Below are 11,884 nucleotides of genomic sequence, written 5' to 3'. Positions count from 1 at the left end.
ACTGCTTTTTATGTTATTCTTTCTCCCAGGATTCAGGAAAGAAAATGACATAATAGTTTGTTTGTTTTTTTTCCCTAGGATCACAATAAACCTCCTTAGTCAAACCCAGTTGCCCTTGGGAGGTAAAGAGTGAACTAACCTATGTTTCTACAAGTTACAAAATCGTTTACATTTATTACCCTTGCACAGTGAGGCCCCAAAGCTTCAGAACTATGATTCTCCAAATCACTGCATTCTAAGCTTGACTGATTGGTTTAAAAGCTTGTGAGAGATTTATAATGATTCATTGTGTAAGCCAATGGTTTTATATTTAAGGCAGGAGACCACTTATAAACGACAGAAAACTTTAGATTCTTCTTGGAGTCAGAGGGTGACCAACTGTTTTCATAGGTTTAGATAAAAACAGCATTTCCTTTGCATTGTTTGAACCCCAAATTTATAAAGTACAAACACATTATAATGTGTACAAGCATTATAATGTTAGCTACCAATTTATAGTGTTACCTTTGGATTATTTAGCTGTATTAATATCTGTGTGTATTTACCACAAGAACTTTAAAATTCTGTTGCTTTTGAACCTTTTCTTATTTACTCATAAACTTGAATTGCTTCCCCAAATTTCAGATTTGTTATTTAAATAACAGATATTGCTATACATTAAGTTTGGAACAATTACAATGCTTAGTTCACTGTGCTATTTGACAATAACATACAATAGCATTGTCGTTTACAGCTTAAAAGTTTATATAAATAAATTGCCTTTACTTATATATAGTATTGGTGAAGATAAAAGAAGTAAAATGGATGGAGTACACATTTTAAAAATATTAAACTGTATACGACATTTTTCCTTCTTTGATCAAAATGTGAGATTTGTGAGGAAAACCAAATATTTTCATTAGGATGTTGTCAAGAGTAATAAAGTTTTAAGAGTAATTAAAGAAGAGGATTGCAAAAATATCTATGATATCAGCACTTCAAGAATCTCTGTCAGCCAGGGTGTTTATTTCCCACCAGCAATACTGAACGTTCCAAATGGATTGAACACAACATTCATGCAGGTGCAGTTTCTAATGTCTTTATCAGAAGAAAATTTAAGTCACACCATCACTCTAGTTTGCTTCATTAACCACAGTTCAATCCACCCTGTTCTCTCTGCATCTCCACAACCAACAAGTCCCTCTGACTTATCTTCTGTGCCCTGTTTCCTTTCATTCCTCTCATCATCTTTCTGCCTAAAACACAGCTGGCTTTCTACTGCTTCTTTCTTCCCCAGGCTCCTTCCTATTCAGATCAGGTCTGCATTGGTCTCTCCACATTGCTTGGGGCTGCTCTGTCTTATTTTGAAAAAATTCCCCATATTATCCCAAGTACAGCATAGTTTTTAAGAGCACGGCCTTTAGATTCAGTTCCAGCTTCTAATCTGCCTTCTTTCACCTGTTAGCTGTATTCCTTTGGCCAGGTCACGTAACCTCTCTGAGCCTCAGTTTTCTTGTTTGTAAAAGGGGCAAATAATATCTATCTAAGAAGACTTGTGATGAGGACTAAAAAAACTAATTCATGAAAAGTGCCCAGTCCCGTTCTTGGCATGTAGTAAGTGCTAAGTAAATCATTACTATTATTATTAAGCTTATTCCAATAAACTTGGGTTATTAGATTAAGATTAGATTATTAGCATCAGATTAAAATTAGATTGCACCAATTTCCTACCCTAATGGAATAGCTTCTTTGCATACAAAGTAGTTTCCCTAGAATCTTTTTATAATAAGGACCATGCTTTCAAATTTCTATAGTCCTTGTTTCTTGAAGTGCTTATTCTCTACTTACTTGAGTGCATATATATCCATCTTGTGTACATGAATATCATGAAAGACTGTCACATGCCTTGCTTAAAGTTCACACATACAATGCCAGTGGATTTTTCTGACCTACTAATATCTTATACAAAAAAGCAATGAGGTGAATTCTTCTTGGTTAACTCACATTGTCTTCTAGGGGCTCCCAAATACCCCTTTAGTCACTTGCTATGGATTCTTACTTAGATTTGTTGTCAAGAATCTTGGTCTGGAGTTTGCAGAATCGATCTCCCCTTTTTGGTAATTGTAACCCATCCCCCCCACTCCCCCACCCCATCTCTGTTCTTTGAACATTCTCTTTTCCATTTTCTCTGATTATTCAAAGGTTACTGTCAAAGACTGGAAAAATCCCTTTTGCAAGTTCTCTCAATAACCTTGACTATAATTTGTTTAAACCAGGAACTTGAACTTGGCAGAGCAGTAAGATTCTCTCTTCAATTGCTTTCCTAATCTTAGGTTTGCTTTTTTCTTACCATTGTTAATTGGGTAAGCTCATTACTTCCACTTCTCCTATTCTTTTCCACCCACTTCTTACCCACTTCTGTGGCCACCATCCTTCTTCCTATGCTCTGTCAAATATAAAACAGTTTCTGTGTCACAACTCTTATTGGAGGGGCTTGTCAACCTTATGAATGTAGTTTACTTGGTTGCCCTTTGACTCTCTGATGGACTCCACAAGTTTATGACTTCTGTATATCGGCCTGGATTTTCTCATTGTTAGGGTAGTGACATGCTGTGAGGCTTTCTACACCCTAAGTGGAAGAGAAACTGCTCTTCCTTCCTCATTTCTTAATCCTTTGGAATCTGCCTTTAGCAAAACCAATCTAGAAAAACTGCTTTCTTGAAGATTTTCATGGGTTTTCTATTGGTGCATTAGTCAGTCTTGCTGCAGTAACAAATAACCCAAAAGTAGCAGTCACTTAAAATAACTATTGTTTACTCACATAGCATATGGTTAGTTGTGGGTTGATTGGCACTCCTCTGGCTCTCTTTTCTCAGATTCATTGGGCTACTTGTCTATCTCTACTTGTCTCTCTACTTGTCAGAACCCAAGGAAGGGGCAGCCCCAGTTTGGGATGTGGCAGATGGAAATGAAGGGAAAACTCATGGAAACTTGCTATGCCTCTTAAAGTATCTGTTTAGATGTAACAGAGGCCACCAACACTCACATTTTATTGTCCATTCACATCCAAGGGAGGATATATACTCCTGTCCCTGGAGGCTTGGGCAAGTGACATGCAAAGGGACAGGAATATATAATCTTCTTTTGGGTAACAGGAGGGGGGGTAAATCATTATGAAGTAGAATACAGCCTATCCAAGAGGCTGGTGAAAACCCATTTTCTTTTCTCATATTTGCCTTGCCTGCAATATTTGAATTCTCTTAATTGTACATTTTATTTGTTGGAAAGATTTTGTCTTCAGGAAATTGTTTTAAACAACGAGAAAATATATCATTTTATATAATAAGAAGCCAAGAGGAGGGTGGAATCTAGACAGAGCATGTTAGAGCTGTGTCTTTGTTTCCTTGTGAACTATTATCTTCTCCTTCCAGCTCGAGTTGGCTTTGTTCTCATATCGGCTTCACTCATGGTTGCAAGATGGCTGCCAATGGTAGCTGTTGCTCCATGTTGCCTTGGGCATGTCTAGAGAACCTTATCCTATTCAGGAATATAAATTCTTCCCTTCAATATGATTGGGCCAAGATGGGAAGTGTGTACTCCCTGGACTAATGTCAGTTCCCAGGGAGAGTTCATTAGTCTGGGTGGTTTAGACTAATTATCTGGGATAGAAAGGGTGTTGAGGAGTCAACCACAATGTCCATTAAAGCTATCTTGATCTTACATCTTCCTAGCGTTCTCTGTTTCTTTTTCCTGTGTGTGTATGTGTGTGTATACACACATATAGACACACACTATTCCTAGTCTCCTCTTCTTTACACTATGCCCAAAGTCAAGGGGAGAAGAATCACACAAGAGTGTGAGTAGCTGGAAGTGGGGACAATTGGGGTCCATATTAGAATCCATATGCTACAGTTCGCAACCTGCAAGTTTGAAAATTTTGTATATGAATACTTCTGAAAGGTGCCTGACTCTTGGAAAATACTTCTGAAAGGTGCCTGACTCTTGGAAAATATTCCATAAGGGGCAGTATTACTGTCTCTTCTAGCGAAATGTGAGGGCAACCTTAAGAATGTAAAGTTTTGATTCACTCTAATAGCACTTGTAACTACTACCTCAGTATACAGTTATTTTTGTATATATTTAATTTTATTACAGAATTATAAGCCTTTGGAAGGCAGAGACATATCACTTTGTATCCTTGGAAGCCCTCGATATCTAGTCCAATGCAGTAGTCAGAGAGATAATTAGTTATTTTCTCCCTGGGCTCCTATGGTCCCTCACATATCTGTATTACAGCTCATCTCACATTGTATTATAACTAGTTGTATACACCTAGTTCTCCTACTATACTGGGTGTTCCTTGAGAGAAAAAAGACTGAGACTTTTTCTTTTCTTTTAGTTTTCATTCTTCCCCTTCTTCCACCCTGCTCCCGTGTCTCCCCCTCCCCAATTCCCTCTTATGGAGCACCAACTACAGTGCTTGGCATATAGTATATGCTCAAGAAGTGATAGCTTTGTGAGTATATAAATAATAATTGTTCAGAAACAAATTAATGAACACAGGAATAGGAGGTAATGTCTACCACTAAAATCATAAGGAATCATACAAACATGGGATTAAAAAAAGTAAAAAAATATATAATTCCCTCATATTTTTACCTAAGAGGAAAGTTTTTAAAATAAATCAATTGATTTTTTAAAACAAGTAGCTAGTAGAGTACAAAAGGAACCATTGGCACACTAAAAACTATAGAGCTGAGATTACGCTTCCCTTCTGATCCTTGAAATGGCTGAAGCCTCTTCAAAGAAAAACAGGCATGTTTTAGTATCTGTTGCTGTTTATTATTGTGTTGAATTTGATATTTTGAAAATTTGACATAATCTACCTCATTAGGATTGTTGTAGGGATCAAAGGAGTAATTATGTAGAAAGTATTTAGCACAGTCAATTTCACAGCAACTTTAATTTTGGATTCTTTAAACGTTGTTGAATCGTTTTACCAGCCTTAGGTGAAAGTGAAAAGTAGAATCTTCCTGAATCCTTTTTTCAGGAAGCCTGAAATCTGACATTTGAAACTCAGGAGGAATTTGAGTTAGTGTACTACTTCTCTGAGTCAAATATGAATTTTGAATTATTATTATGATTGTGGAGGTAAGAGGTTTAATGGCCTTGTTGGGGTTGAGTATTTTTTGGTGAGAGTTGGGTAAGGAGAAGGGGGGATTATTTCTTCCTGAAGTCTTGCCTTGTTGATAGCTGCCTGCTTTCCATGTAACTTCCAGCAACTCTGGTGACTAGCTCTGAGTTTGGTGTACGGGGGTGCTCAATAAATGCTAACTGGTTTGATGAATTAATAAAATTGTCCCCAAGTTCAGGATTCTTCAACTGGTAGTGAACCTTTCAATGCAGAGACCACAAATTATTGTCTGTATCTGCAGATCTTGGTAGAGTCTCAGCTCCACAAGGGTTGAAAAGGAGTGACTCAGCTGACAGGAAGTGTCTCATTTCCTATTTTCAAAGAATATTATTTATGGTTTGCTGCCTATGAGCAAATGTTTGTACCTTGTCCATCATGTTCAGTGGGTATACCAGCATCTGAAGTGAGGGCCACGTGTCAACTCCATTGCAACCTGGACGCTCCCTTCATTATCCCCGTGGTCTGGTTTCTTCTCTCACAGCTCTGCTGATCTGTTCTCTCCCGCCTATTTGTAATGTTATAAGATACATATGTAACATAAAATTTACCATTTAAAACATTTTAAAGTGTACAATTCAACGTACTTAATGACTTTAAGTACATTCACTCTGTTGTGCAACCTTCAACACCATCCATGTCCAGAACTTTTTCATCATCCCAAACAGAACTCTCTACCAGTTAAACATTCCCTATTCTCCTCCCCAACTCCCAACTCACCCCTGCCCCCAGACCCTGGCAATCTCTATTCTACTTTCTGTCTCTATGAATTTGCCTATTCTAGGTATCTCATGTAAGTTGGATCGAACAATATTTATCCAAAAGGACAAATGTGTCTGGTTTATTTCAGCAGAATGTCCTCAGTGTTTATCCACGTGTAGCACGGGTCAGAATTTCATTCCTTCCTAAGGCTGAATAATATGCCATTGTATGTATATATGTACTATATTCTGTTTATTGATTCCTCTGTCAATGGAAATTTGTGTTGTTTCCCCTGTTAGCTATTGTGAGTAATGTTGCGCTGAACACTGGTGCACAAATACTTGTTCAAATCCTTGCTTTCAATTATTTTGTGTATATATCCAGGAATGGAATTATTGGATCATATGGTAATTGTATGTTTATCTGTTTTCCATAGCGGCCACACCATTTTACATTCCCACCAGCAATGCACAAGGGTTCCATTTTCTCCACATCCTCTCCAATACTTGTCCTTCCCTTCCCTTCCCTTCCCTTCTCTTCCCTTCCCTTCCCCTCCCTTCCCTTTTCTTCCCTTCCCTTCCCTTTTCTTCCCCTCCTTTTGCTGACAAAATGTAGCACAAACATTATCAAAGCTGGGCATAGCCACATCCTATGACCTAACAAGTATATTCCCTGCAGGAATTTATACGTATGTTAACCAAAATATATTTGCAGGAATGTTCATAGAAGCTATGTTGGTAATAGGCCCAAACTAAAAAGTACACAAATGATTATCAACAGTAAACTGTATAAGTTGGGGTACGTTTACACAATGAGATACTACACACAACAACATGGACAAATCTCACGCACACAATGTTAAGTGAAATAAGCCAGAATCAAAAGAATATATACTGTATGATTCCATTTCTGTGGAGTGCAAACACAGCCTTCCCTCTTGTTCCCTTCCCTTCCCTTCCCCTCCCTTCCCCTCCTCTCCCTTCCCTTCCCTTCCCTTCCCTTTTCTTCCCTTCCCTTCCCTTCTCTTCCCTTTTCTTCTACCTCTACCCCCCTCCTCCTTCTTCTCTCCTTCTCCTTCTTCTTATTCCTTTTTTAAAATAATAGCCATTCTAATAGATGTGAAGTGGTATTTCGTGTTTTCATTTGCATTTCCCTAATGATTACTCATCTTAAGCATCTTTTCATGTCCTTATTGGCCATTTGTACATCTTTTTGGATAACTTGTCATTAAAGCCACTAGCACTGTCCTAGTCAGATTCGGTGGTATCTCTCAGCTGCTAGCCTTCTTGAATCTGTTGCTATTTATTTGTGCATCAGTACTTTTTCCTTAACTCAGTATCATCTCTCAGTGCTTTGACTCTGCAGGTACTTATAATCTCCTCAACAATTACTTTTTCGCCTGTATCTTTGTTATTTTTACTAGATGTGAGGGACCAAAACTACGGTCAGATGGTTCCACTCCTGGTACTTTCTTTCTCACTGTATATTTTAAGACAATCTATTCGAGCTCTTGAGTTCTGGTCAAAAACCTTCAGCTGCCTCTAATACATCTGTCCTTGGTTACTTCCAGCTGACTTCCAGTAACTTCCAGTACTGTTACTGTTACTTCTCAATCAACATATAACAGTTGACTTTGAACAACAAGGAAGGGTGGTTAGGCATATCAACGCTGTGTGTAATCAAAATTCCATGCATAACTTATAACCAGTCCTCTGTATCTGTGGTTTCTGATTCTCAGATTCAACACCATGTATCAAGTAGACTGTAGTATTTATTACTGGAAAAAATTTATGTGTAAGTGGAACAAACCCGCATTGTTCAGGGGTCAACTGTATGCCTTTTAGATTGTCACCCTGGTTTCACCAATTCTCTCTCAATTTCTGTCACTATCTTGGTCTTTATTTTTGCTTTATCTATGAATTATCTTTATTTTCCCCAGCTTCATCCTCCATATCAACTAGTCTCCAGCTCTGGTTTATCCTTCCTTTACAGTTTTAAACTTTATCCTGAGGAGATGCAAACTAAGACATTTTCATGTTTGGTGGACATACTTTCTGTTTAATGATTAAGTCTTTTGTGAAAGGATTAATTAAACTGTTTATACTCGAGGTGAGATGTGCTATTGTGTTGTTTTGCATCATGCCTTGCACACAAGAAACAGACAGTAAATATTTGCTGAATGGTTTGAGTTCTCTTTGACTATTGCACATTAGTGAGCATACAAATCTGTAGTCATTTATTGTTAAATTTCATCCTAACATATATTCTATTTAGGAGGAAAAAAGTGTGGGTTTCAGAAAAATTCAAAGAATATACAATTAAGTTTTCCTAGGATGTGCCACATACTAATGTCTTAAAAATATAAATTATGTTCTGTGCTTTTAAAAATGTTACATTTAAAAGGTTTTTAAAATTTAAAATGGGCCTAGTAGTGCTTACATCTGGTAACAAATATAAGTGATTAATAATTCCATGTTCTCTGAATTCTTGATTTGTTTCCTGTGTCGGAGATTTGAGACTATTAAGAGGCGATTAGGGAGGATATCCTTGAAGTCTCCTTCACACCAAGAACCTCCCCCTTTTTTTTGGTTCACTTAACTTAATGTGGGAGTTGCTTGTGATATTTTCTACATTTCACCTTCTGAGGTTATGGGCCCCACTCATATGCCATATCTCCCTCTCAGATGAGTAAGTATGACTTTAATGAATCTTTCTTCACTTGTAGAATTTAATTTACATGAATAATTAGGAAAGGACCAAGTGAAATTCCTCTCTCCCTGGGCAAACAAGCTGTTAAGAAAATCAACTACAAACTTTTCCTTTAATATTTTTTTCTTTGCACCTTTAAATTTATTGCTTGCTACATAGAAGCGAAATAAAAAGAAATATAGGGTACTACAACATATTGCTCTTTTGCATATTGATATCTGAATAATTACCTTAGGGCATATTGAGTTATAATATGAAATACTATTCCCTTAGGACATTATCTTAAAATATTTTGCTTATTTAGCATACAGTTCAATATTTTAGAATTATGTAAAGAGTGTAGTTGTTCACCAACGTGGAGTGTGCTGGCAGAAACAAAAAATTAGAGGGACCTAAAAGGAAAGGAAGATTGTTCTTGGAATGTTATAGTATTTAAATGCTGTTGCAATATAGTTGGTCAATTATAGTAGCCAACAGAGTGCAAGAGAAGAAGGCTGTGATTTTCAATAGATGGTTAATATGTGCATATTTTCCCTTTAAAGTGTATTTCACATGGGATTCTGTTCTGTTTGATAGCCATACCTGTAATCTTGTCTTTTTAAGTCCCATTTACAAACAGCCAGCAGTCGGTATTTTTTTTTTTTTTTTTTTTACAATACAAAGGCCTGAAAGAGATGTCAAAGAAATAGTGCCCGAAAGCTAAGAACTACAATGTTCATAATGTGAGTCAATAGCCCACTGGAGAATTGAAAACAACAAACACGGTTGTGCAATGCAGGCTGATGTGGATGTGGTGTCATGCATTGGTTGCATGCTTCTTAGAACTTGCTCCAAGAAGTCTAGCTGGGATGTGTCTTAGTCCGTTTAGGCTGCTGTAACAGAATACACAGACTGGGTAGCTTATAAACAGAAATTTATCTCTCACGGTTCTGGAGGCTGGGAAGTACAAGATCAAGGCACCAGCCTTCTCACAAAGGCTCTCTTTCTGGCTCCTAGCTGGTGCCTGCTTGCTGTGTCCTGACATGGTAGAAGGGGGTAGGGAGCTCCCTGGAGCCACTTTTATAAGAACGCTAATCTCATTGATGAGGGCTCCACCCTCATGGCTTCAGCACTTCCCAAAGTCCCATCTCCTAATACCATCACACTGGGTATTAGGATTTCAACATACGAATTTTGGGGGAAACAAACCTTCAGACCATAGCAGGATACGTGTTCCCTAATAACCCAAGAACAAAAGGAAAGTCCACCAATGCCAGAAACACCGTGGCAAAGCTGAGCATACCGGAGCATTGAATTTTACCATTCTATAGGCTGTGCGACTGTCACCACGTTATTTAAACTCTCCAACTCCCAGTTTCCTCACCTGTAAAGTTAAGTGCATGAATTAAATGAGATCATGCAAGGAAAGTGCTCCTTTTATCCCCTGAGGTTATTACTATTATCTTTGTTGCTGTAATGAGACCAGATTTTTACATTCAGAAAAAATAATTACTGCTGGTCGACTATTAATTACAACTGTTAAAACCATAATCTGCAGCGTGGATTCCAAATGAAGGTAAAATGAAAACAAATGTTTATTTTACATATGAGGTCATGAAGTGTGTTTGCTTTTAAAATTGTTTTTGATATGTCTTAAAGGTTTAGGAAATTAAAGATGATCATACATATTTGTTTATGAAATAATTTTCATCAAGTGGCAGTTTTGCAACCAAGGATGTATTTGGTTCACCTTGTTTATCATAAAATTGGTCAATTTCTATTTTTAATGTGCTGAAATAATTATTTCTCAATTTCTGCTGTTTGAGGAGGAACAGCATTATTATCCTAATTTTACAGATGAAGCAACCCACATGCAGGTTACACAATAGGATGGATATTACATTCTAGGTTTAGTGGCAAAGCAAAAATGGGGTTGAGCTACTTTCTTCCCTGGATCTTGCAAGCTTCACTCTTTTCATGGTGCTGCTATAAAAGAGAACATCAGGCAGTTTGTACCAATGGGAGCTAAGTTCTCGGTATTTAGCATCTCTTGTACCAACGAACCAAAATCTGAGTTGACTTCTACTACATTATCAAATCATTTTTATAAAATGGGTATATTGGACTTTCTCATCTATTAATGTTTTAGTCAGTGCCTTCTAAACTGCAACAGCAAGATGGCAAAAGGAAATGTAAGTTGTCATGTGCTAAAAATCAATTAAAATCACATTTCATCCTCCAGATGCAGCAAATTCTCTGAGAGAATGAAACGCAATCTGAGTGGTATCAGTGACAGGGTTGTCGTTCGCTTCTATTTTAATCAATTAAATGCATGATTCTTAAGGACTGCCAAGTTTATACTTTGCTATCTGATGTCCCCTTCTCTGACCTTTCTTCTCTTTTCTATACCTCATTTCTCAGACACCTGTTTCTTTCCTGCCTTAGTTCCCCTTGTCACAGAGGGAATATATCCCCAATTAATTTACACTTATGGTTACTTAAATATTTTTGTACCAATAAAAGACCAGGTAATGCTAGACTCAAAGAAGCAAATCTCTAACAAGGTGATTTGGGGCACTGTGGTACTTGAATGGGAAATATATTTTGCTGTTGGCAGGGTCTTTAGCTCCAACACAGATCGTTTCCACTTTCTTTCTCTCTAAGCCCATCTCTGCTCTTACCTGTTTCCGGGTAGATATGTCTAACTGCGATTCTGTAGAAACGTTAATTGGGTCAACACAGTCTAATGAAGTTTGAGAACTTCCCATTAGCTACTATTTTAGGAGGATGACTGAAGTGTTAAGTCAAGCAGAGGAGAGAGTGATGAAATCTGCTGTGTAGAAATAGAGAAGGCTTGATGGAGGGTAGAAATGGTTGGAAGGCCATGCTTATCAGAGAGTAATAAGAAGAGAAGTGTGAAAGTGGATGATGCGTTTAGGGGTTGTTCAAAGCCTTCTGTGTGGTGATCTGTGGGGAGATACCTAGGAATGATCAACTGAAACCAGATTGCGGAGGGGTTTGAATGTCATTCCAAAGAGTTTGGACTTGAGCCTGTAGGCAATAGGGCTCTGCAGAATTTCTCAATCTGGGTCCGCATAGCTATCTAACTCCCCCACGAGAGGTAGTCAGCACCCCAGGGCCATAGAAAAATCATAGTACTTGGAATCAGAATTCTTGGGTCAAACCTCTTAAAAGCTTGGGCACATCACTGAAATACAGAACTGGTGAACTAGTTCTCCTGCTTAAAAAAGTGTTGCATGTTGGAGTTCAAGCTGGACTGGTCCAGTTGAGTGTGACAAGTATGCTAGGACTGGGCTTGGAACG

The sequence above is a fragment of the Physeter macrocephalus genome, chromosome 13 (genome assembly GCF_002837175.3).
Source record: "Physeter macrocephalus isolate SW-GA chromosome 13, ASM283717v5, whole genome shotgun sequence".
In the NCBI taxonomy this organism is placed as follows: domain Eukaryota; kingdom Metazoa; phylum Chordata; class Mammalia; order Artiodactyla; family Physeteridae; genus Physeter; species Physeter macrocephalus.
Note: the sequence above shows the minus strand (reverse complement) of the source record.